The sequence below is a fragment of the Panthera pardus genome, unplaced genomic scaffold (genome assembly GCF_024362965.1).
Source record: "Panthera pardus isolate Hobbes unplaced genomic scaffold, ASM2436296v1 HiC_scaffold_3, whole genome shotgun sequence".
NCBI classification, from domain to species: Eukaryota; Metazoa; Chordata; class Mammalia; order Carnivora; family Felidae; genus Panthera; species Panthera pardus.
This window is the reverse complement of record NW_026526876.1, coordinates 59,159,173-59,180,293: the sequence shown is the minus strand read 5'-3', so window position 1 is coordinate 59,180,293 and position 21,121 is coordinate 59,159,173. Positions and strand designations below refer to the sequence as shown.

The following is a 21,121-nucleotide window of genomic DNA, read 5'->3' as shown; positions in this document are numbered from 1 at the left end:
TGGAGCCGCAAGGCGACATCATAATAATCACCCCCATTTAATAGATAGCACCTAAGTGCCAAGGACTCCCACAGGTTATCCAGTGTCAGCGATCCCTTCCCAGCCAGCCAGAGAGCTCTTTAAGTTCACGGACAGGCTCCCATGTCCTGACTTCTCCCCATACTCCCTGCAGTGTACTGCCTCAGGATCCCCACTTGGAAACCCAAGAGGCATCCCCAACTACCATGCCCAACGCCGAACTTCTGAACCTCCCCAAACCTTCTCCTCGCATGCTTTTTCTCGTGGCAGAAGTGGCAACCCCATCCTTCCCATAACTCCGTCCAAAACTCTGATATTATTATTCCTCTTCCCCTTGCCTCATTTGCTGTATCGAATCCACCCGATCTACCTTCAAGCAGATCTGGGGTCTGCCTACTTCTCACCACCTCTGCTGTTGCCCCCTGGCCTGCGCCCCATTCTCTCCTGCCTGGATCACTGTGATTGCCTCCCGACCGGTGGCCCGGCTCCTGCCCCGTGAAGTCTGTCTCCCCACCCGGCAACCAGAGTGATCCTAGGAGAAGCAGGTGAGGTCATATCACTCCTCTGCTCAGAACCCTGCAATGGCTCCCACTGACTCAGAGTAAAAGCCAGTCTGCACAGTGGCCTGCGAGGCCCCGGCATCATCTGGCCCCCAGATCCCCCACCTTCGTGCCCTCACCGACCTCACCTGTCCCCTCTCCCCCTCCCCCTCCTGCTCCCGCCACACTGGCCTCCGCCACACGTCAGACCCATGCCACCTTAGCGCCTCCGCTGTTCCCTTCATCTAGTATACTTCCTCAGAAACGGCCAGGGCTCCCTTCCTCACTTCCTCCGGTTTTATCTCAAACGTCGCCTTGTCGGTGGGGTCTTGCCTCACCCCCCTCTTGAACCCAGCAACACCCCCTACACACCCCATCTGTCTTCCCCCATTTCTTTTCTCCCGCGGGACTTCCCATTTCCCCATCGATTCCCTAGCTTAGTTGTTTATCTGTTCACCACCTCTTTCCGCCTTTGGAACATGAACCGAGTGAGGCCTGGGATCGTTGTCTGTTTTGTCCACTGCTGTGTCCACAGAGCCTAGAGCAGTGGCTGGCAGGTGCTCAGAAAGTACCTGAATAAAGAGCAGATCCTCAAGGACAATTTTTGAAAGAATAAATAAATGGAGGGTGGGGGCACCTGGGGGGTTCAGCCGGGCAAGTGTCCGACTCTTGATTTTAGCTCAGGTCATGATCACATGGTTCATGGGATTGAGCCCCGAGTGGGGCTCAGCGCTGACAGCACGGAGCCTGCTTGGATTCTCTCTCTCTCCCTCTCTCTCTGCCCCTCCCCTGCTTGTACTCTCTCTCTCAAGATAAATAAATAAAACGTTATACATAAATAAATAAATGGAGGGTGAATAATACCTAATATACTACCCGCTAGCTATGTGGCCTGAAAGGGTTCACCTCCCCTCTCTGAATCTAGGACCAGACACGGGCTCATCCTCAAGGGTATGGTTGTCGTAGACCATTCTCCAGTGGCTTGGAGTTCTAGCTTCAGTGGCTCTGTTGCTTGCCATGGTGAGGCCTTGGGCAAGTCACTTAACTTCTCTAAAACACAGCATCCCTCTGAAAGAGGGTTAATCAAAATAAATATCCTAAGGTACCATTATGCGGCTGCCATGAGCTTAGGGACCAGGCCATTACTTGGCACATAGTAGGTCTTCCCAGAGAAGAAGGCGCCTCGTCCTGCAGACTCCAGAAGTCTTCCTGCCCTGGTCACAGGACATCTGTGCATCCAAGGCCCTTGGCCGCGGGATTTTCCAGAACGTGGATCCAGACCTGTTAGGGTTGCCAGTATTTTTCCACAGTGGAAAACCGACCTCTCCGAGTTCTGCCCCTGACAGACATGGAAAGCTGCGAAGGGCTCCCAGGGTAGCCCTGTGCACTGAGAGATGCTGTCAGGAAAGGAGGAAACTCGGAGGACGCTTCACCTTGTGTGACCACAGATGTTCAGCAATGCCCTCATCACTCACACCCTCGATTACAGAAATCACTCGTTGTAACTGGAAATGCCTTGGAGATAAGTTTGTCCAGAGGCTGCAAACGGGCAGCCGAGTGCTGGATGGGACTCAGCGACCAGATTGTTCTGTGGGGCCTGCACCACATGTTGAAAACAACAAAATCCCGGGGCGCCTGGGTGGCTCAGTCAGTTGAGCATCTGACTTCGGCTCAGGTCGTGATCTCCAGGTACGTGAGTTCAAGCCCTGCGTCAGGAAATGTGCTGACAGCTCAGAGCCTGGAGCCTGCTTCGGATTCTGTGTCTCCCTCTCTCTCTGCCCCTCCCCCAGTTGCATTTGTCTCTCTCTCTCTCGTAAAAACAAATAAACATCAAAGGCAAAAAAAGAAAAGAACAAAATCTGAACAGCTGTGAGCGGTTGAGGAGAGTCAAGGTCCACAGACCCCACCACTCCGTACTGCCTCACACCCGGCCGGATTTGCACATTTGCTCTGCTGGCCTGGACCCCTGAGGAGAGGGCCATCGGTGCACTTCACAGGTGAGACTCCACAACTCCAAAAATCATCTCAGCCTCTTGCTACTGGGATCGTTTTGGATTCCTCTCTAGCCAGCAGTCAAGAGCACAGTCGTCTGTATCCTCCAACACCGTGGAGTCACCTCCAGGCCCCTCCTCTTTGCTTCTTGACCTGCCCCCCTCCCCTAGTTTTCATTCCCACCTCCTGATCCTATCTAGTTCCAAGAGGAGGGGAGCCAAGCTGGCTGTTCTGTCTACCAGGACATCCTTCTGCAGCCTGCCACACTGGCACCTGCTTAAGGTCCTCGGTCCTGTGTCACCTCCTTTGAGAATATTTCCCTGACTGTTGCCCATTCCTGTCCTGATCCCCAACCAGCCTAATCTGGCCATACTGTCGGTATGGATTCCTCTCAGGGCCTCTTTCCCTCTAGATTGCACTGACTTCTTTTTACCTTTATTTATTTTTTTAAATGTTTATTTGTTTTTGAGAAAGAGAGAGAGACAGTGAGTGTTAGTGGGGAGGGGCAGAGAGGAGACAGAGGATCCAAAGTGGGCTGTGCACTGGCAGCAGAGAACCTGATACGGGCTTGAACTTACAAATCCTGAGATCAAGACCTGAGCCAAAGTTGGACACTTAACAGACTGAGTCACCCAGGCACCCTGCACTCATTTCTTTTTAGATCTGCTCTCCCCACTGGACCATGAGCTCCTAGAGGACAGGGATTGTAAATTACTTAGCTTTGTGTACTTAGCGCTTGGCTGATGTGAATATTCAATAATATTCAATAAATGGGTCCTGAAACTGTAATAAGGGAAGGAAGGAAGGAAGGAAGGAGGGAGGGAGGGAGGGAGGGAGGAAGGAAGGAGAGAGGGAGGGAGGGAGGGAGGGAGGGAGGAAGGAAGGAAGGAAGGAAGGAAGGAAGGAAGGAAGGAAGGAAGGAAGGAGGAAGGAAGGGAGTGGAGGAAGGAAGGAAGAGATTCATTAACTAATTTGCTCTCCACCTTCCGCACATCCGCGTGCCAGGGCTCTGCCACTTGTGAGCACCTGCCCCCGTCTGCTGAGAGTGTGTCGACCACACGTAAGAGGATCCCCGGGGGACACCTGGCTGGCTCAGTCAGTACAGCATGCAACTCTTGATCTCAGCCTCGTGAGTTTGAGCCCCATGTTATGTGTCGAGCCTACTTTAAAAAAAAAAAAAAAAAACTTATAAAAATTAAAAACAAAAGAACCCCAACAACAATGATCAAAGAGGAACCATGACCCTGGGCCAGCTGTACATGACAATCATCCCACCCCACCCCTGACCACTGTGTCACACCCAGCTTCTGCTCCTTCTGTTTTTTTTTTCTGTAAATCTTATGATTTAACAAATATGCCCAAAAAAAGACTAATAATCCGTGTACATTTGGGTGAATTTTCAAAGTGAACACATCCAAGACTTACAAGGAGCACCCAGATAAAGAAAGAAAATGCAGGGGTTGCCTGGGTGGCTCAGTCGGTTAAACGTCCGGCTCTTGATTTCGGCTCAGGTCATCATCTCATGGTTATGGGACTGAGTCCCACATCGGGACTCTGTGCTGACAGTGCAGAGCCTGCTTGGGATCCTCTCTCTTCCCCTGTCTCTTCTCCTCCTCTGCTCTGTCTCTCAAAAAAATAAACTTAAAAAAAAAAAAAGAAAATGAAAATAGCCCCCCTTCTAGTCACTACTCTCCCCAAGGGTGACCATTATTCTGGTTCTTATCACCATTAGTTTTCCTGCTTTTTTTTTTTTCTTTTTTTTCTTTTTTTTTTTTTTAATTTTCCTGCCTTTGGGGCACCTGGGTGGCTCAGTCAGTGAAGCACCTGACTTCGGCTCAGGCCATGATCTCACCGTTCGTGAGTTCAAGCCCCACATCAGGCTCTGTGCTGACAGCTCAGAGCCTGCAGCCTGCTTTGGTTTCTGTCTCCCTCTCTCTCTGCCCCTCTCCTGCTCATGCTCTGTCTCTCTGTCTCTCTCTTTGTCTCTCTCTCTCAAAAATGAACATTAAGAATTTTTTTTAAAAAATGTCCTGCCTTTTAATTTATATAAATATGATAATATAATACATGCCCTTTGAACCTGACTTCTTTTCCTTAATGCTGCATTCCCGAGATTTATTCATGTTGTGGCTTATGCATCCTCACTGCTATATAAAATTTCATGATATAACGTGCCACAGTTTATTTATTCATTTATTCATTCATTTATTATGCTGTTGGTGGACTTTGGGGTTGTTTCCAGGTTTGGGTTTTTCAGGCTAGTGCTTTCGCAAGCATTCCTGGTCCACATCGTGGAGAGCGTGTGCACACCTCTGTCTGGGAAAAGCTGAGTCATAGGCGAGGCGTGTACTCTATTTTAGCAGCGACTTGCCACCTTCCAAAGTAGCTGTGGCAGTTTCCACCCCCACCAGCGGGGTATGAGAGTTCTAGTTGCTTCACATTCTCACCGATGCTTGGCATTATCTGTCTTCCCACATCTAGATAAATCCGGTGGGCGGATTCTTTTGTTTTGACCACATGTTCCGTCTCACTGGCGGTCTGCTCCAGCTCCCTCAGTTTGGGGAGGATTCCGGAGAACCGGCTTCTCTGGTCCTCGACTCTCTCCCTGCAGTTTTGATCTATAGCTTGTGTCCACCCCTGCAGATCTGTAACGGGCCTCTCAGCTGGGTTGGAGGACTCCCTTCCATGAGGAGCACCCCACCCTCGGATGACAGCATCCCATCGAGTGTGGACCCCCAGTAATGGGAAGGGGAAGGAAAGGCATGGGGAAGGTCTTCTTCAAAGGCCACACAGACCTTCTCATGACCACAGCTTCCTCAGCTGCCACCTGTGGACCTTTTCAGGCGTTATCACTCTCAAAACATTGCATAGGGATCAAAAATAATCAAACAGCGCCTGGCTGGCTCAGTCGGTAGAGCATGCGACTCTTGATCTCGGGGTCACAAGTTTAAGCCCCACATTTGCATAAAGCTTACCTAAAAAAATTAGAGGGGCACCTGGGTGGCTCAGTCGGTTAAGCCTCTGACTTTGGCTCAGGTGATGACTTCACAGTTCGTGGGTTCAAGCCCTGCGTTGGGCTCTGTGCTGACAGCTCAGTGCCTGGAGCCTGCTTGGGATTCTGTGTCTCCCTCTCTCTGTCCCTACCTTGCTTGTGCTCCCTTTCTATTTCTCTCAAAAACATAAATAAATAAATATACATTTATAAAATAGATATGAGAGCTAAAAATGTAAAATTCTTAGAAGAAAACGTGGGGTAGATTCATGACCTTGGACTTGTCATTGGTTAGATGTGACTATGACAGCACAATCAAACGAAAACAGTAGATAACCTGGACATCATCACAATCAAAAACTTTTGTTTTTCAAAGGACACTATCATGAGAGAAAAAAAAAAAATGACCCACAAATGGGAGAAAACATCTGCAAATCATTTATCAGTTAACAGGCTTGTATCTAGAATACATAAAGAACTCTTGGAACTCAATAATAAAAAGACAAATAACCCAGTTAAAAATGGGAAGTAGGATCTAAATAGACATGTCTCCAAGGAGCTATACAAACGGCCAAGAAGCACATCAAAAGATGTTGGAGACCATTAGCCAGCAGGGGAATGCAAATCAAAACCACAATGAGATATTCCTTCACACCCACCAGGATGGCTGTAATGGAAAAGACAGATAATAAGTGTTGATAAAGATTTGAAGAAATTGGAGCCCTCGTCTACTTCTAGTGGGAATGTAAAATGGTGCAGCCACTTTGGGAAACAAAGTGGGTGTTCTTCAAAAAGTGAAACACAGGGTTACCATTTGATCCAGCAATTCCATTTCTAGGTATATACACTCAAGAGAAATGAAACCATAGGGCCATCCAGATACTTGTACATGGCCGTTCATAACAGCATTATTCATTGTAGCTGAAAGGTAGAGACAACTCAAATGTCCATCAACTGATGAATGGATAAGCAAAATATGGTATATCCACACAGTGCAATATCATTTGTCCTTATGAAATACTGAAACATGCCATCACATGGATGCACCTTGCAAACATTATACTTAAGTGAAAGAAACCAGTCACAAAAGAACACATGTGCTTCCATTTATATGAAACGTCCAGAATTGGCAAACTTACAGAGACGGAAAATAGAACAGTGGTTACCTAGGGCCGTGGGAGATGGCAGGATTGACAGTGACAGCTAATGGGTACTAAAAACCATTTGGGGGATGATAAAAATGTTCTAAAAGTGTGGCGACATCCGCATAACTCAGAATACACTAAAAACCGCCAAATTGCATACTTGAATGTGTTGAGTTTTATGGCATGTGAATTATATCCCAATAAAGCTGTTATAACGAAAATAATTACAAAGTGAGCGTGCCTGGGTGGCTCAGTTTGGTTAAGCGTCCAACTTCGGCTCAGGTCATGATCTCACAGCTCATGGGTTCAAGCCCCAAGACGGGCTCTGTGCTGACGGCTCAGAGCCTGGAGCCTACTTCCGATTCTGTGTCTCCCTCCCTCTCTCTGCCCCTCCCCCACTCGAGCTCTGTCTCTCTGTCTCTCTCTCTCTCTCTCAAAAATAAACATTAAAAATTTTTTTCTTAAGTGATTGAAATTTTCACTGTCATCCCTTAAGAAAATGCTAAAAGGGAATGTGTTGATTACATGGTACCCCCCGCCCTGGCCCCCTCAAAAAATATGTCCACCTCCTAAGCCCCAGAACCCATGAATGTGACCTGATTTGGAGAAAGGGTCTTTGCAGTTGTAATTTTAAGCATCTAAAGAGCAGATCATTTTGGATTATCCAGGTGGGCCCTAAATCCAATGACAAGTGTCCTTATAAGAGATACACAGAGGAGAGGGAGAAGAGAAGGCCATGTGGAGACAACATCCTGATTTCAGACTTCCTGGCCTCCAGAACTGTGAGCGAATGAATTTTGATCCTCTTAAGCCATTAAGTCTGTGGTGATTTGGTGCAGCCCTAGGAAACCAGCACGGAGAATAAATGATAACCCAGCAACACTTTTTTTTTTTTTAATGTTTATTTATTTATTTTGAGAGGGAGAGAGAGAGCACGGGAGGGGCAGAGAGACGGAGAGAGAGAATCCCAAGCAGGCTCCACACTGTCAGCACAGAGCCCGACGTGGGGCTCAATCTCACGAACTGTGAGATTGTGACCTGAGCCGACACCAAGAGTCGGAAGCTTAAAGGACTGAGCCACCCAGGCACCCCTGCAGCAACACTTTTAAAAGTCCACTTCCCCCAGTGTCTCTCCTTCTCTCTCGCTGTGTCTCTGTGCCTCTGTCCTCCTGTTCTTGCGTGGGGGACAGCTGCTGTCAGTCTCCTCCTCCCTCCTCCCAACTTCAGTGCTGCCCTCGGACATCCAGCTGGGGTCACAGCTGTTCTGCCTGCCCCGAAAGCCCGGGAACAACATGCCCTGAGCTGAGCTTTCCTTAAGTGGTGGAAGGAGGAGGAGGATGTGACTGCCCATCTTGCCTTTCCCTGTCCAGACCTTTCCAGGGAATAGCCACATCGTCCTCCCAGCTGCCCTGTGATCTCTCCCTTTCCCTCTTTCCCAACGTCGTCCTCATCACTATTTGCTCTCTGAAACACCCCTGGATCTAGCCCACTTCTCTCCATCCCTTTGCCTCTCCTTTGGGCTCAGGCCCCCGGCATCTCCCTGGGGACCACTGCCCCGTGTCTGGTGTCCTGTCCCCCCCCCCCCAATCATCTGTCTCGGTCCGCTCCGGCTGCTGTGACAAAATATGATGGACTGGGTAGCTTCTAAACAGAAATGTACTTCTCACACTTCTGGGGCACTGGCGGATTCTGCGTCTAGTGAGGCCTTCGTCCCGGTTCACGGAGGACCGTATTCTCACTGCGTCCTCAGTGGTGAAAGAGGCAAAGGCTGTCTGGGGTCTCTTCTCTAAGGGCGCTGATCCCACAGCCCTGGACCAAATCACCTCCGTAAGGCCCCGCCTCCTGATACCATCACCTCCGGGGGTTAGGATTTCACCACATGAATTTGGGGGGTGGGGACGCAAACGCTGGGTGGGTAGCACCATCCTTCACGCTTCGGCCACGGAGAGCGGCCAACGGTGCCAGTCTGAGCATGTGTCACACTCTGCTCTAAGCCTGTGTCCAAAGTCTTCAGCATGGCTTCAGAGGGCCTCCTCCTCCATCCTCCCGGCCTCCTCAGGGCCACACTCCTCTCTCTCTCTCCGTGCTCCTGCACTGGCTGCTTCCTTTTCCTGCAGCCCTCTCCCACCCCACCCCCACTCCCCAGCCTTGGGCCCCTGTAAGCACTTCCTCAGAGGAACCTTGTCTAACCGTCTAGGTCAGGGTGAGCTGCTCCTGCTCTGTGTCCCCACAGCACTGCTGTTCATCTCCACGGTCACCTATTATACACTCTGTATTTATTTATTTACTTACTTATATCATTTATTTTTAAAAAAGGTTTTTTATTTTATTTATTTACTTTTTTTTAACGTTTATTTATTTTTGAGACAGAGAGAGACAGAGCATGAATGGGGGAGGGTCAGAGAGAGAGGGAGACACAGAATCTGAAACAGGCTCCAGGCTCTGAGCTGTCAGCACAGAGCCTGATGTGGGGCTCAAACTCACGGACCGCGAGATCATGACCTGAGCCGAAGTCGGATGCTTAACCGGCTGAGCCACCCAGGCGCCCCTAAAAAGGTTTTTTAATGTTTATTCAGAGAGAGAGAGAGAGAGAGGGAGGGAGGGAGGGAGTGGGGGAGGGGCAGAGCAAGAGAGGGAGACACAGAATCCGAAGCAGGCTCCAGGCTTTGAGCCGTCAGCACGGAGTCCAACACAGGGCTTGAACTCATGAACCGCGAGATCATGGCCTGAGCCAAAGTCAGAGGCTTAACCGACTGAGCTACCCAGTCACCCCTAGTTATTTATTTTCAAATATTTATTTATTGTTGAGAGCGGGGCAAATATTTATTTATTTATTATTTATTTATTTATTGTTGAGAGAGAGCGGGGCAGAAGCAGAGGGAGGGGGACCGAGGATCCGAAGCGGGCTCTGTGCTGACAGCAGACTGCCCAATGCGGTGCTTGAACTCACGAACCGTGAGATCATGACCTGAGCTGAAGTCAGATGCTTAACTGACAGAGCCACCGAGGTGCCCCTATCATACACTACGTGTAGTGGCTGAGACTATATGGGAGCAGCTTTATGGGTCATTCTTGTTAATCACCGGACTTCTGCCCAGCACTGGAATGTACCAGGCAGTCAACAGATACTGCTAACTTCGTCATTTAATGAATTGGGGCACCTAGGCATGGGATTGTTGACTCATTTTCCACATTTAGAAGGGAAATATGGAACAAGAGAAGATAAGGTTAACTTTGATGGGATCATAATATGAGCTAACATTTGTTAAGAATCTTTGGGGCACCTGTGTGGCTCAGTCAAAAATGTCCTAAGTGAAGTGCCTAACTCTTGATTTCGATTCAGGTCAAGATCCCAGGGTAGTGAGATCGAGCCCTGTGTCAGGCTCCATCCACACTGGATGTGGAGCCTGCTTGAGATTCTCATTCTGTCTCCTTCTTTCTCTCTCTGTCCCTCCCCTACTCACTCTCTCTCTAAAAAAAAAAAAGATGGGGCATCTAAATGGCTCAGTCGGTTAAGTACCCGACGCTTGATTTCTGCTCAGGTCACAATCTCATGGTTCATGAGTTCGATTCCCCGCATCGGGCTCTGCACTGACAGTGTGGAGCCTGCTTGGGATCCTCTCTCCCTCCTCTCTCTGTCCCTTCCCTGCTCAAGCTCTCTCTGTCTCTCTCTCTCAAGATAATTAAATAAACTTAAAACTTAAAAACAAAATAAAGTAAAAAGAATCTTATAAGCTTTAGGGGCATTTAAACACATTTACTCATTCTACAAACATTTGAGCACCTGCTATGGGTCAGCCACTGAGAACACGCATGTGGATCAAACGGTGCCGGTCCTCAAAAAGCTTATAACCTAAGGACAGAATTCTGTTGAGTCCTATCGTAACCTGCTGAAACGAGTATTATTAATCTGAGTTGATTAGGACATTTTTGTTCCAGGTGACACAGGACCCAAGTCAAATAGGCTTGAGCAATAGAGGAAATGTACTGGTTATGTGACCAAAAGTCCAAGATGGGTAGATCTGGCTTCAGGCATGGCTGGATCCTGAGGCAGTGATGTCTCCCAGGCCCCCTGTCTCTCGGCTCTTCCCTCCTTGAGGCTGGCACCATGGAGCTGCCCCAGCAGCCCTGGGTCTCCACTCCCAGTCTCCATATGGCTGCAGGTTCACTCTCTAGAGCTCTGAGGCCAGTGGGAGAGCAGAAACCTCTTTTCCGGACGCTCTTGCAGAAGCCCAGCCATTCACACTAGGATCAGCTCAGGTCACTGGTCTGTTCCCGAGCTTCTCATTCCACCAGAGGAGGGCAATGTCACAGGGGTGGAGGCTCCTACCAACTGCTCCAGGCCCCATCCTAAGGTAACACCTAAATGAGGTATGGGTCCTTCCTCGACCTCACAGACTTGCGAGCCGGGGAGGGATACACCTTCCAAGTGAAGATCAAGGGTGTTGCTGTAAGAAGGGGGTGGGGAAGCCGGAGGGAGAGAGAGATGTACAACAATTGCTCACCAGTCTCTCTGCAGCAGAGGTAGACACAAGGCACACAGAGGGGTGAGGTGACGCCCGAGGCCACACTCTTGGAACCTGGCAGAGCCACGGCTCGAAATCCAGTCTGCTTGGTTTCAAGGAGCTCTTTCTACAAAGGCGTCCTGCCCCAGGGATAGGCTTAGACACGGGAAGGAGCCCAGAGTCCCTACTCGGAGGCCTTTCTTTTAAATCATAAGGCGGTAAGGCTGTTCTTTCCACAGACGGGGCTTTGGTCACGGCTCTGTAAAAGGAAACGCTGTGCTTTTTGCCCTGGGAGTCTTCCTCTAGCTTTGTTCTTGTAAGTAAAATTCCTCTCCCTTCCAGTCCTTCCAGCCCTTGGCTGGGATTTTCGGCCCTAGACTGAGTTGCTGCTTTATAGATGAGGTCAATTCGGTGGCAGCTGGGGTCCAGAATGCCTTGCAGAGCAATGCCATGACCAGCCCAGGGTTCAGTGCAAGTGGTCAGGACAGGCCCGGAAGCTGCTGGCCTCCCTCCTGGGCTCCCTCCTCTGCCTGCACTGCTGTCCCTCCTATAGGCTGGAAGGCAGACGGAGCAGACAGGAAAAGCACAAGACAGTCTGGTGACCAAGCACAAATCAGGATCCTGTCTGGGCCAATGTCCCTGTGCTTAGGGCAGCCGGGCCTGCTCTGTGGGGCCCCACCGGCCCTCCATCACACCCTGAGAATGAACAGTCTCCTCCCCACACAGTGTCTGTTCAGCTTCCACGTGCTGAATTAACATCCACCACATTTGGTATGGGAGGGTTCTTTTAGAGTTCTTTGACCTGATTTTAATGTGTACCTGGGGGTCGGGTCCCCACACACAACACCAAGCAATTCGGACAAGGTGTACCTAGAGATGACATCAGATTCCACAGCTTAAGGACTCGGTCCACCACGATGGCTCCCCTCACCCCTTCAGACACCTGTCACAAGCCCCAGGCACCTGCACTATAGACTCATTTGCTAGAGTGACTCACAGAACTCAGGGAAACACTCAGTTTCATTTACAAGTTTATTAAAGGATGGTGACAAAGGCTACTGGATAAAGAGATACATGGGGCAAAGTCCTGAACAAAGGAGCTTCTGTCCTTGTGGAGCGTGGGGCCCAGTTACTGCACATGAAAGCTTCCTGGTTCCCCAAGCTTTCTGAAAAGAAAGAAGAGGACCAACACGCTGTCCCTTTGGGGTTTATGGAGGCTTCATTATGTAGTCATGATTGACGAAGCAATTGGCCATTGGCTGATTCAACCTCTGATTGCCAGTTTTGGCAATTGCCAAAATGATAACTACCATTTTCATATAGTTCAAAATATTAAAAAATGTCTCCCAAGGCTTCTTCTTTGATTTATGTGTTATTTAGAAGTGTGTTGTCTCATCTCCAAATACTTTGGAATTTTCCAGCTATCTTCCTGGTATCGATTTCTACTTTAATTCCATTGAGGCCTGAGGACATGACTTTAGAGGAACAGGCTATATCCTGGACATCGTTCATGTTACTTTGAAGGGACTCTGGGTTCTGTAATATTCTCAAAATGTGTTGAATTTTTGTTTTATTAGGCCGTTACCTTCAAACTCTGCTCTTGGATGGCAGCCCAAATCTCAGCTCAGTTTGGGGTTTGTTTATTTGTTTACATTTTCCCCCAGCTGAAGTTGCTTCCGTGCATATGTGGTTTGGGGATCAGCCAGAGGTTTGAGCCACGGTTATACACAGGATCTGGGGGTCTCCCCCTTTGCACCTCTTCTTTCTGGGGTTGCCCCCTCTGCTTCCCAGTGGCCGTGGTTGATCTGAATTTGTCCTCTGTTTCTTTAGGCCGGAGAGACAGGTTTTCAATCTGTGCTGTGCTAAGTGCGGCCTGCTCTCGAGATCCAAGCCATAAAAAATGGGTAACTTCCTCCCTGTCATTCCCTTCTTCCAGTGTCTACTTGGTTTAATTCATTCTTCAGTACTTTGAGGGTGCGTGTGTGTTGTCTAGAGTTGTTTTCTGTGGGAGGATCAGCTCGGGAAGATCTCACTTTATTCTACTGGAAGAAAACGCTCCAGACCATAGAGAGGCAACATCCCCAGCTCCCGGCCACCCAGCTAGCAAATTGAAGAACTGGTATTCAAACCCAGGCCTCACCAGCTCCAGCCCCTGCCTGTATTTTGTACTATTCTGATCTGTCCTCCTTCCCCTAGCCACCAGCCCAGAATCCCAGAACTTCTTACTGTTCAAGCGACGATGCTGGGTCCTTCCAGAGTCTCTGACCCGCCCTTCGCACAAACTCTATCTAAATGAAGAAGAGGATTTTGTTTATTGTCTCTTTGTATGTTTGTTTATTTGTCTGCACATTTTCTGCATCGGCTTTGAAGTAAGGGGGTTGGCCCCAGTGGGATGCTCTGTGATGTATTTTCTGGAGAGAGTGCAACAGGTGCCTGGGCGCAGGGTACTACTGAGAAGCCACTGCTGACCTCCCTGGTCGGGCTCTTGCCATCTCAGCCTGAGCGGCACAGAGCCTAGAGATGGGTGAGTGGGTCCATGTTTGTGGGAAAAGGCAGCCAAATCCTGGAAGGAGTTAGCTCCTACCTGAGATGCGGAGCAGGACCGGGAGGTCAGGCCAGCCCCCCCCCCCGAGCTCTGCTCCCTGAATCAGTGGTATTTTCACTCAGGTGAAAGGCCCATTCCCCTCACAGGCTGAGCCTTGTGAGCGAAGGGGGTGGGGGTGGTGGGGACAGGCGTCCAGGAGCCCATGAGGAGGGGGCCATGAGCACCGCCACAATAGAAGAGGGATGAGGAGGAGGTTTGTTTCTGTTCTGTTCTTCTGCAGTGGGCTGGAACGGTGTCTGGAAGGAAGGCAGAGAGAGGCGGGGAAGTCACTGAAGGAAGGAGGGTAGGGACAGAGAGAGGGTGGCAGTGGGGGCTGGGGAGGCAGGAAGAAAGCAAGTGGCTGTTGCAGGGATGACAGGGATGGGGGGGGCGGGGGCGGCCCTCAGTTCTGCTCTGGGCCTGGCTGCAGGCCAGCAGGCGGCAGGCAGCTCAGCGGCTGCCGGCCCGTCCTGGGGAGCTGGGGCTGCCTTGCGACAGGAAGAGAAAGCAGGGCAGGGTGCTGCGGTGGGAGGGTGAGTTTCTGCCCACCCACCCCTGCCTGGCCAAGGAAAACGCCCGTGCAGTGAGCGCTGGCCATGTTACGCCCTTTTACCCATCTGACTTATTTACCTGAAGAAACCTCTCTGCCCAGACAGCCTTAAGGATCACGAAGCTCAGGGACGGTAAACGAGCCGGGGGTCACCCAGCTTGTAGGCAGCAGGGCTGGGAAACTCCTTGCCCTGCACCAGCTGCCTCTACTATCCCAAGGTGTGGCTTGGCCAGGGGTGGGGAGGAGTGGGGACAACAGGCCAAGGGCTCCTGAGCCTTGTTCCTCTGCCCACGTCTGGCCGGCTCTTCGTCTCTCATCATTTATTCATTCCTTTGTCCTTTCACTCATTCGTGAGCATCCCAGGCTGTGTACTGGACCCTGGGGGACTGCATCGAACAGGCTAGATACAGTCCTTTCCTTCCAAAGCTCACAGGCTAGTGGGAGTCTCTAAGGGGATTCAGAGTGATCTGGAGTAAATTTTAAGTCCCGTACCCCTGCTCCCAACCCCCCTTCCCCCCCCCCCCACACCCATGCCTGTATCGGCACACACACAGAGTCCACCTGTTCAAGTGTGATGAAAAACCTAACACACACTAGCCCTTAGCCTGGGCCAAGCTTCTCTCCCAGGCCACCCAGCCATGACCGGGCCCTGTGAGCAGGATTTCTCAGGTTCCGGCCCCATTGGTAATGGCAGGTGCTGTGTTCACCGTGCCCCTCAGGGATTTCTGGGCTCCTCAGCTGAGCCTCAGGCTCTTGGGTGCTGCTCGAGCCCCGTGTGGGAGACCCATCCGCGTTCACGATGCCAGGTCTCAGCGCCTCCACAAAGCCACTCGGAGGCCGCATCTCAGCAGAGTGGCCAGGAGGTCCTTGGATGGGGCCTGGCCCCAACTCTCCGCTTAGAACTCATTTTCTCCTGTGAGCTTCCAGAGTTCCTCACGCAGCCACACTCTGCCCCGTCCATCATCCCTCCTCCCCTCGGGCCTGAGTTTCTGTGGTCACTCAGGCTCAGGCTGGAAGTGCTACTGTCCTTGACCAGCTCCAATTCAGACAATATAGGTAGGGAGCCCCCAGACAGCCGGAGATGAGGCCAAGGCTCTGTTCCTCACGTTGATCCCCTTTTCAATGGCAGACCCCGGGAAAAGCATGAAGAGCCGTGAGCGGATTCAGAGTTTCCAGGCTGGGGGTGATCCAGGGTTCAGCGTTTGGGGAGAGGTAAGAGGAAGAGAGAGACACAGCGATTGTGTGCCAGGCACTGTGCTACAGGAGCTCCTCAAACACTTTCTCGGCCCTGATGGGGACTCTGCAGTGGGACTCTCTTTGTATTGTACGGGATAGGAAATGGAGACTCAGAGAGGTTAAGTAACTTGTTCAAGGACACACAGCTAGTAAGTAGCAGATCTGGGACTCCTCCACATCACAGCAAGCCGTCAGGGGGCGCCTTCCTCCTTAGTGCTGGGGAGGCTTTGGAAGAGAAGCACAGCACCTTGAGGCCACAATCAGACCAGGACCCCACGGCCCAGGCGACTCCAAACCAGTTATCGGGACACGTGAAATGTCCTCTCACTGAACCATGTCATCCAAGCCGCAGGGATGCTGGACCAGAGCCAGGGGAGGAGAAAGAAAGCTACAGAGATGGTTTGGGAAATGAAATGTTCTGCTGGGTGCCGGGGGCCTCTGGGGCTGCCCACATGATGGGAGGCCCGATTCCTCACTGTCCATTCAGCCCCACCATGGCTGCACTAAGGCTGGGTTATAAATAGCTGGGAATATAAATATTGGGCAGGGAGAGCAGAGTCTAGCCGGCTCCCGGGCTGAGAAACGTGGAGTTGGGGGTGAGAGGACAGTGGCTGGTCTGGAACTAGACCTGAGGTTTTCTGGAAAGATCCATCTCCTCTAGCGACAGCAGCTGTGAGAGAGATCCAGATCCTGAGCTGCCCCGGGGTAGAGACCTCCACAGGACCCTGAGATTCACACACACCCTGGTCTGGGTATCCGGGGGTGCCCAAGTCCATCCTAGATGACCAGGGACCCCTCACCAGGGTCCGGATGCTCTGAGGTCTCTGCCGATGGGGAGGAAACTCACTGAGCTCCTACCAGATGCACTGAGCTCCTACCAGATGTCAGGCGCTGGGCACATGATGGTGCCATCACTGAAATAAGCGTATTAAAAGCAAAGCCTTCTTGAGTAGCTGCTACCTCAGGAAGCCCTAAGCACCTTATGTATGATGATATTGTTGTGTTATGATTGTTAATGTCAGTAACCCAACGACACAATAACAGTAACATAAGAACACAATGATACACAGTAACGGTAACTACCGTATCACTATAATTTCTTGAACGCCTTCCATGCTTCAGGCTCAGGCTTGGGCTTCACAGATCATCATCATCATTGTTTTCATGGTCCCCATCATCATCATCGTCGTCGTCATCATCAGGCTGACACTTGCTGTGTACCTATAGCTGCTGCGTTCGGTGTTTATTAAAGACTTATTTGTCTAGTTTAACCTGACCCTATACCTACCTTGTGAGGTTGGTGTTCTTTTTTTTTTTTTTTTTTAAACCTTTATTTATTTTTGAGACAGAGAGAGACAGAGCATGAACGGGGGAGGGTCAGAGAGAGGGAGGCACAGAATCTGAAACAGGCTCCAGGCTCTGAGCTGTCAGCACAGAGCCCGACGCGGGGCTCAAACCCACACACCGCGAGATCACGACCTGAGCTGAAGTCGGACGCTTAACCGACGGAGCCACCCAGGCGCCCCCCCTTTTTTTTTTTTTAATGTCTAGTGTATGTGTGTTAACTCCCCTGTCTCGAACTTGAAGAGATACGTGTGAAGATGTACTTGGCTGGTCATGAGATGGGAAAACAGTGGGATTCCTTGAGGTAGGCATCCTTACCGCCATTTTGCAGAAGAGGAAACTGAGGCACACAGCAATGAAATAGCTTGCCTAAAGTCACCTGGCTAGCAAGCGGCAGGTGGAGATTTGAATTCAGGTCTCTCGCTCCAAAGCCTTAACTCCTCCCAGAGCACATCTCTGTCCAAGGGAGCTGACGCGGAGAAATGCCTGTTGGGCGAATGAATGAATGAATGAATGAACGAACGCGAATGAGTGAATGAATGAACACGAATGAATGCATGAGTGAACGTGTGTCTGCCGGAGTCAGTGGGTGGAATTTCCAAGCCCTGACTGGGTAAGCAGGTTGTTCAAGGTCACAGCGCCAGACAGCAGCAGAGAGGGTGAAGAGTCCCGGCTCCGGTCTCTCGGTGCGGGCTCCCCTTCCAAACCTTCTTGATGCTTGGAGCAGAAGCAGCCTCTTCTTGGCAAGCGTTTTGCCCTTACTGGCGTCTGGGATAATGGTAGATTCCAATTTCCAGGCCAACTCCTTTCCCACCCTCCAGGGAGCCTGGCGGAGGCCCAGGGCTGGGCCCTGCCCCTCCCCACGCAAGCAGTCAAGGCTAACAGAGAGTCATTTTTCTTAGCTCCCCCTTTTCTCAGGCGGTTCTTCCAGCTGCAGGGCTGGGAGTTTCTGCTGGCTGCAGAGGTGTCCCCTGGGGCCTCAAGACTGGCTGGGCAGCCCCCCCAAACCTTCGGGGGGTCGGCCGCCGGAGGTCTGTGCAGTGGTGTAGGGACGGCTTCCAGGTCTCACTCTGCTTCCTGGGCGCTGCCTCCCTGAGCCTGCTGCACACCTTCTGCAGCTCACTCTTGCCTGGAAGGAGGGGGCAGGGAAGGAGCCAGGGCCTCCTGCCAGACTCCCTGAAGGGTGGGAAATGAGTCGGCAAGGAAACTAGAATTTGCTGTTAATCCAAGCACGAGTAAGGGCGAGCCGGTTGCCAAGAAGAAGCTGCTGCTGCTCCCAGCAGCATGAAAGTTTGGGAGGGGAGCCCGCACTGAGAGACCAGAGCCGGGACTCCTCACCCTCTCTGCTGCCTGCCTCTCACTTCCTCCCCTGCTCCCTTGCCGTCTCCTCACCATCTACCCCTTCTTTCTTGCAGGCGAGCTCCTGCCCCAGCTCTACTGTCCGATCTCAGGCTTCCTCCCCCATGACCACGACCGTGTGACCATGACGGCTCTGCTCTGTGGCAGCTGACCTTTCTGACCACTATCTAACACCCCCTCTGTCTTCCTCTGGTCTCATTGACATATTCTCTCCAGCCCTTCCCACTCACCCTTCCAACACCCTCCACTCACTCTCCCAGACCACGCTTTCAACTCTCCGTCCTTCCCACCCTCCCCCAGCTGCCCTTTCTCTCCCAGGACTTAACCAGGACGCCCAAGACTGCATTCAGCGAACACTCTTCTGAGTCCTTGGACCAATAAAAGCCCTGACCTCCCAACACTTCCTCAGACGCCAGATGTCACAGCCCGATGTCATCCTCTTTCTCCCCAGGCATCCCCGTCCCCCTGGTTGCTAAGGCAGAAGTGTCCGATGCATTCAGATGCCCCCCACGGCTTCCCAGCCTCCCTCCCAAGACCTTCTAACCTGTCTCTGGAGCCTCTCCTACCACTTAAATGGCCCTCTCCCAGAGCAGCCCCACCCCTCCTCAGTTCCGGCCCTAATTTCCTCTCACCAGACCCTTTCTCCACCGAGTGGCCCGAGTGACGGCTTTAAACACAAATTGGATCAAGACACCACCTGCTCGAAACCCTGCACAGCTCCGCATGACTCTCTGGTGCAGTGCACATCCCTTACTTAGCCCGTGGACTCACGATGGAGCCCTCCTCTGCCCCTCCGTCTCCCACCCCTTCCAACTCTCCCCTATCTAGTCTGTCTTCCAGGTTTTCAAAATAGTTTCATTGAAGTGTAATTTATAGGTAATAAAACTCACTCATCCTAGGTGTGGAGCTTGATGGATGTGGATAATTATGTACAGTTATAGGCACATGGCGGTTCCCCTAAAGGTCCCCTGAGTCCCTTTGCAGTCACTCTCCTAGCCCCAGGCAGCCACTGATTTGCCTTATGTCACTATCGCTTTGTCTTTTCCATAATTTTATATAAATGAAATTACTGTTTGTAATCTCTCATGTTTGACTTACTATACTCAGCATAATGTGTAACAGATTTATATATATTGCATGTGTTAATATTTCATTCTTTTTATCGCTGAGCAGTAGTCCTTCATGCCAATGTGCTACAACTGGTTTATCCGTTCATCTTTTGGCGGACATTGGCATTACCATGTTTGTTTCTTATTTTCTTGAAATTTTTTAGTGTTTATTTGTGTTTGAGGGGGGGGGGGGGGAGTCGAGAGAGGGGAAGACACAGAATCCGAAGCAGGCTCCAGGCTCTGACCTGTCAGCACAGAGCCCGACGTGGGGCCCGAACTCATGAACCATGAAATCATGACCTGAGCCGAAGTCGAGAATCAGACGCTTCACCGACTGAGCCACCCAGGCGCCCCTGCATTATCATTTTTGGCTAATATGCATAATGGTGCCATGAACATCACTGTACTAGTCTTTGTGCAGACATACGTGCTAATTTCTCTTGGGTAAATACCTAGACGTGAAATGGTTGGGCCATATGGTGCGTGTGTGTTTAATTTTATAGGGCACTGTCATATTGTTTCCAAAGTGGCTGGAGTATTTTGCATCCCCACCAACATCACACGAATGCTGTTCCTCCGCATCCTCTCTGACATTTGATATTGTCACTTCTTTTACACATTAGCCATTCTCGTGGGTGTGCAATGGCATATCACCTCCCGATGACTACTCATGTTCACTGCCTTCTCATGTGCATATTGGCTGTTCATCCCTCTTCTTTTGGGAGTGCCTGTTAAACTCCTTTGCCCATTTCTAAACAAGATTTTATTTTTTAAGTAATCTCTGTGTCTAACATGGGGCTCGAACCTACAACCCTCAGCTCAAGAGTCACACACACTCTACTGACTGAGCCAGCCGGATGCCCCTTTCCCATTTTTTATTGGATTCTTGCTCTGGCACCTCTTTCTTTTCCTCTTCTTCCTTTTTTTTTTTTTTTTTTTTTTTTTTTTGGTTTCCTTTCTTTAAGCCCTAACCAATCTGTATATCCACAGCTCTTTGTCAGATATGTTTTGCAAATATTCCTTCCAGTCTGTCACCTTAAGTGGCTTTTAAACCGCAGATTAGGGGCGCCTGGGTGGCTCAGTCGGTTGAGAGGCCGACTTCGGCTCAGAGCATGATCTCGCGGTCCGTGAGTTCGAGCCCCGCGTCGGGCTCTGTGCTGACATCTCAGAGCCTGGAGCCCGTTTCAGATTCTGTGACTCCCTCTCTCTGACCCTCCCCTGTTCATGCTCTGTCTCTCCCTGTCTCAAAAATAAATAAAACGTTAAGAAAAAAAAATTAAAAAAAAATAAACCGCAGATTATGATCCATCAATGAGTCATGAAATCAATTTAGTGGTTCAGGATTAATGTATATTTTTTGAATAAAGTAGAATAGAATCGTTACTTATGGAAGGCATTGCACACAGGAAGGCAAAGCATTGCTTCACACACTTTCAGCTGTATGTGTGCATACTTGCATGACTGTGTGTGTGTGTGTGTGTGTGTGTGTGTAACACGGCATCATGAAGTGAAATGTATTCCTTCTCGTCGTCATAAATTTCGAAAGCCTCTGCTCTAGCCCCATAGGTGCTCAAACTACGTATGTTTAATGACCAAAGGAGCAAACGAATGGACTGTCCATGGCTTGGGAAGGTCTCCCAATCTGCTGGATTTCTCAGATTCATAGCATTTCCAGTGCCTGCAGTGGCAGCTGCAGGAAGGGGCTGGAACACTTTTCGTGGCCTCCTTTCAGTTGAGACTCCCAGCTG

At 50.5% G+C, this 21,121-nt stretch overlaps 1 long non-coding RNA gene across 1 annotated transcript; it reads left to right on the top strand.

Annotated features, from left to right (window-relative positions):
* The first annotated feature begins 431 nt into the window (after positions 1 to 431).
* LOC109251881 (uncharacterized) lies at positions 432 to 19,347 on the top strand. The gene is made up of 3 exons (XR_002073750.2): positions 432 to 563; positions 3,555 to 3,678; positions 18,321 to 19,347. It is a non-coding gene; the product is annotated as an uncharacterized LOC109251881 (long non-coding RNA).
* The last annotated feature ends 1,774 nt before the right edge of the window (positions 19,348 to 21,121 follow it).